Source organism: Callospermophilus lateralis, chromosome 12, assembly GCF_048772815.1.
Source record: "Callospermophilus lateralis isolate mCalLat2 chromosome 12, mCalLat2.hap1, whole genome shotgun sequence".
Taxonomy (NCBI): Eukaryota; Metazoa; Chordata; class Mammalia; order Rodentia; family Sciuridae; genus Callospermophilus; species Callospermophilus lateralis.
This window is the reverse complement of record NC_135316.1, coordinates 43,215,301-43,221,300: the sequence shown is the minus strand read 5'-3', so window position 1 is coordinate 43,221,300 and position 6,000 is coordinate 43,215,301.

Genomic DNA, 6,000 nt, shown 5'->3' with positions numbered 1-6,000 from the left:
AACAAAGAATAATTGCATATCTTAAACATAATTGCTTAGTGTTATATGGGATTTGTATAAAAATATTAAAATACTGTATTATGTGTTGAAGTTTAGCCAGGAGGATGGAAAAATTTTCTTCTTAGAATTAGCACCTTATATAATTCAAATGACTTATGAGAAGGTCTATAGCTAATTCTTATCTGTTCTGTGCATTAACCAGAAGGCTAATGTATTTGCAAAGAAACTCTTAATGTGACAAGACTCACAATGAGTATGTCTCCCTCCATGAGAAAGGCACAGTAGGGGTCAAACCATACCAGATTATGAGTTGGTTCTGTCTGGCATCCTTGAAAAGTTACCATAGCCACTTTGAAGTACTGAAGTAACAGATGGTAAATTTAAAAGAACAGCTTTTTAAAATTTAAAACAAGTTTAAATGTAAACCTCCCTCATCTTCTCCATTTCATTCTTTGCCAAGAAAGCGAGAAAGAGAAACATCACAAGTATGACTCTGAACTGCTTATTTTAAAATTATCATTTATCCTAGGTTTCAAAATCCATTGCAACTAGTATTAAACAGTGTTTTTTTTTTTTTTGGTTTGGTTTGGTGTTTTGTAAGCTGGTACCTCATTTTTATCAGCTTTCCCAAGAGATGGTGAGATGTGGAGACAAGAGTCCTGACATAACTTCTAGGAGGCAGTGCAGACAGGAGAATGGCAACCTTGGCCCAGTTCATCTTTCCAAACCGATACAGGACATCAAACCAATGAATGCAAAAATATCATATTTCTTTTTATGCGAAAACTGTTTTCTGTCATTTATTTTTTGTTTTTATACAAGAGGGAGTTGCTTAAGACCACTGCAGCTTCTTCTCATTCTTTGAGCAGGCAGGTGTGCAGATGTGCCAAGTTACGGCGCACTGGAGGCTGGTGTTGGGCTGGAGCTGTGACATCCAGAGAGAGCATGGTGTGGGCTGGTGATGCACTATTCCGTTTTTTAAAGCAGATAATAAAAGAGTATAGGCTTCTTATCAAAATGGCATTCAAGCTTCATACTTTGAGCCACCCATAGACCCCATGACCAAATAGAAAACCATAAAAAAATACAATGAAATAAATTAAATTTGAGTAGTCCTCTTTATGGACCAGGAACTGAAGGGGAGGGTGGGATTGAAGCCCCAGGCTGTCATTCTTAGTAGCAAAAGTGGAAAAGGCATTGAGGACACCAGGGCCAGGGAGAGGTGAATGAGTTAGGGAACAAGTCACTCACCTCCCTCCTTTCTTTTCCTTCCACCCTGAGGAAAGGAAGGGAAAGAAGGTACTGCCAGTTGCTGCCCAGAGCTATAGCGTATGAGGCTGAGGGTCAAGGAAGACATCAGGACAAGCAAAACCTTCATGACCACGCTTGGCAAAAAAATCATCTAATCCTAAACTAGTCTCAATATTCTGATCCAATGAGAGGCCTGAGCCATCCAAGGAGGATCTGGGTTCAGGCTGGGAGTCCTAGGGACTGGGCTAAGCAATCATAAAACCTCTAAATAGGTAGGAGGAAGAGAGAGAAAGGAAAAGCCACACCAAGTCAAACCAAAATTGTAAAACATATGAAAAAAATTAACACTGAGAAGGATCACGAGTAGGATAATTAACAGTGGTTCTCTGCCATCCATGGTTTCACCTGCCAATGTTTCAGTTACCTGTGGTCAATCATAACCTGAAAATATTGAATGGAAAGTTCTAGAAATAAATAATAAGTAAGTTTTAAATTGTGTGTCTTCCTGAATAGTGTGATAAAAACTCATTCCATCCTGCTTTCACATGCCAGGGACACAACCATTCCTTTGTTCAATGTATCCATGCTGTGTACGCTACCTACCCATTAGTGACTTAATTGATGGCTTGGTTATCAGATCGACTGTCCTAGTTTTGCAGTGTCTGTGTTCCTTTTTAGCTTAATGATGACCTCTAAAATGTAAGAATAGAGATGTTAACAAATCAGATATGACAAAGAAAAGTCATAAAGTGCTTCCTTTAAGTGAAAAGGTGAAAGTTCTCAACTTTATATATATATATATAAAATGTATGTTGAGATTGCTAAGCTCTATAGTACCAAAAGACATTTTGTGAGAGAAAGAGCACATTCATATAACTTAAAGTATACTGTTAAATTGCTTTATTTTATTTTTAGTTTTTTGTTACTCTATTACTGTGCCTAATTTATAAGTTAAACCTAATCATAGGTACATATGTATAGGAAAAAATATGGTGTGTATAGGAATAATAGAGCTCCATGGTTTCAGTCATCCAGTGGGGAACTTGGAACATATTCTCTGTGAATAAAAAGGCATTACTGAATTGAAAGATAAATAATTTTAGACAAGATGAAACTAAAAGGGGCTGGGTTTGTAGCTCAGTGATAGAGCACTCATCTTACATATGTGAGGCACTGGGTTCAATCCCCAGCACCACATTAAAAAAACAAAATAAAGGCATTATGTCCATCTACAACTAAAAAAATTTTTAAAAACAATGAAAATAAAAATGATATTTAAAAAGAATTTTAGAGTAGATATGTTTCAAGTTATCAAAGAGATATGTAAAAAATAGTATTATTACAGAGAAATAAGAAATTATATAAAATAAATTTAGGCTCAGTAGGCTAGATAAACTATAAACTGAAATAATCAAAAGACTATGAATGCATTATAGGTGATACTAGGGAATTCACCCAGAATATTGCAGAGTGCTAAAGAGAAAAATATTTGAAGTATCAGGTAGGAGATATGGAGATATTGATATGGAGATATTGATATGGAGATGAGTATGAAAGAAAAAGTGAATGAATCCCAGAAGAATAGAGGAAAAGTCAGAAGTAATAAGCAGAGAGTGGAAAAAATGAGAATTTTTAGAATTGATGAAAGACATTGACTATCAGATTGAAAATATACTCCAGATAAATAGAGCTAAAATGCACAGGGCTGTGGTTGTGGCTCAGTGGTAGAGTGCTCACCTAGCATGTGTGAGGTGGGCACTGGGTTCAAGCCTCAGTACCACGTAAAAATAAATCAATAAAATAAAGGTATTGTGTCCAACTACAACTAAAAAAATTTTTTAAAAAGACACTAAAGAAATTTTTAAAAAACACAGCAAAACAGCAAAACACATACACTATGGAGAAAAGATAATTTACAAGTGGATTTATTATCATTAAATGCCAGAAGAAATAAAATTGTATCATGAAAATCCTTAGGGAGAAATCATCTATCTAAAATTTTATATTTTGCTGAAGCTCATTCAGGGGTTTCACACAGAACCTTAATGAAAATGAACAAATGAGGGAAAAAAAAATAAAAGAAGCAAACAAATGCTGGGCATGGTAGTACATTCTGTAATTCTAGTTGCTTGAGAGGCTGAGGCAGGAGGATCACTAGTTCAAAGCCAGCCTCAGCAAAAGTGAGGCGCTAAGCAACTCAGTGAGACCCTGTCTCTAAATAAAATACAAAATAGGTCTGGGGATGTGGCTCAGTGGACCAGTGCCCCTGAGTTCAATCTCTAGTACCCCGCCCCAAAAAAGACCCAGAGGCATCAAAGAAAAAAATTGAAAGTATAAATTGATTTTTTAAAAAATTAATAAGGATATTGAGGAAGAAATGCCCAGTGAATTCTAAAGTGCCCCTGTTCTACACATACAAGGAAATAAATTAAAAGTTCATTAGGAAAATTTATAGTCAAACATTAATCTTAAAAGCTAAAGGGTAACTTCAAATAACAGAAATAAAATCCAATTCTTTCAGACCAGCAGAAGAAAAAAATGAAATACGTAAATTTAAAAATCCAAGAAAGGAGGCAAAACAGGGAAAAAATAGTCTGGTGAACAGAAAACAAAGTATTATGACATAAAGAAACCCAGAAACATCAAGAATCATAACATTTACAAGGAGACTGAATTCACCTGATAAGTAACAGAGAGCATCAGAGAAGATGAAAACAAAATCCAGCTATGTGGACCTTATGCAAATTGCTTCTAAAACAAACCAACATTAAAAGATCAGAAGATTAAAAATAATCCCTGAAAGAAAGCCAGATTAGCAATATTAATATGTTACTATTAGGTGGAATATATTTTAAGGGAAAATTATTCAAAGATGAAGTTAAAATTACAAAAGAATAAATAGAACCCTCTATAGACAAGATAGACATCTTGGACATGTATGCAAAAGGATATAATACAACGAACATATGTAATTACCATAATAGGACATTTAAATACTTCTCTTTCAGAGCTGACAAGAAAATCTGGGTATCATAAACAATTAATCTCAAACAAATATACACAAGTTAAATACCTATATAAATACTATGATTAGATGAATGTTATATATTTATGTATATTACATATATGTGCATACACTCTTCACCTAACAAATATATATACATTTATATAAAATACTGAAGTATGAACAGAATATTTCTATATATTGACAGCATACTAAATCACAAAGAAAGATCTTCCAAATGTAACATACACATCATGATTTTTTTATTCAGAGCACAAATAAAGAATTAGAAATTAAAAAAAACACATATATACACATGCAAAAAGTTGTATTCTTAAGTTACACATGAGTCAAAGACATAATTACAATAAATTTACAAACAACCAGAAAAACAGGAGATTCCAAAATTCATGGGAAGCAACCAAAATATTCAAGGCGAATCTTAGCCTTATGTTTTTACCAGTAACAGAAAATATTTATGTAAGGGACTATTGCAATGGGCAGTGTTACTATTCCTAGCCCTTCTACAGCATGATTGCTGTTCCTTGAAGTTATGTGTTGCCATGTGACTTGTTTTGGTTGATGAATGTGGTTGGAATGAATTTTCATCACTTTGAGGCAGGACCTGTATGAGCTAAAACACAGTTGACCCATATCCCTTTTCCTTTCCTTGGCAATTATAGAAGCCTGGAGATGGTGTGAGTCCCCCTTGGCTAATTTACCTGAGCAGGGATGCCAGTTCTTCTGAGGCCCACATCCCACTTCCTCTGATTTTTGTCCACTTGCATAGTGCAACAGCATCAAAGGAACTTATGGCCACCATTGCTTTTCTAAGTTAAGCTTCCACAGTTATTTTCAGAACTTCTGTCTTCTACATGCTGAATTATTTTGGTTTTTCTTCTTTGGAATTGCATTTGCCATCTGTTGGCCTAATCCCTTAATGAGTCTGATCTTTTAAAAGTGTGTTTTATTGTTGTTGTTTTCTCTGTCTCTAGTTTTCTAGTAGCATCTGGGAGCTTTCATACACTGTTGTCCGTGTATGAATAAAACTTGCTTCCGAATACCATCAAATTAAGTTCAGAGTCTGAAAACAGAGACTTTACACTGGTTATAAAGCTGGAAAATTGTCCTAATAATTAATTCTCCCCTATTTCACACATGGGAGCATCATTTAGTTAGCAGTCATTAATCTTTGAGGTTAAAATGCATTCTGATTTGGTGAGGACAACCAAAGCTTTCATAAAGCATTTGTTGATGATTGAGGGACACATCTTTCTTTCTGAAGGTAAACTATTTCTGAAGATAAAAAATAAGAATATGCAGTCATGTATCACTTAGCAATGGGGACACATTGTGAGAAATGGGTTGTTAGATGAGAGTATCCTTACACAAATGAAGATGGCTATGATGTTGCCAGAGGACATAATCTTATGGGACCACCATTAAATATGTGGTCCATTGTTGGCTGAACCAACTCCTTGTGGTGCATGACTGCACATGTCATCATGATGACAGGATTATGATCATAGTCTCTGTGAGGATCTAGGATGATCCTAGATTGTGGTTGAAACACAGGTTATCCCATTATTGTTACCGCTGTTGACCTTGAGGAGTCCTTGCTTCCCCAATGTTGAAGAATAACACCAGAGAAGCATGCCCAGGCAAGGTCAGAGTAGAAATTAGAAGTTTATTAAAGGACAGCAGAAAAGACTTCTCCGGGAGGAAGAAGGGGACCCAAGAGATGG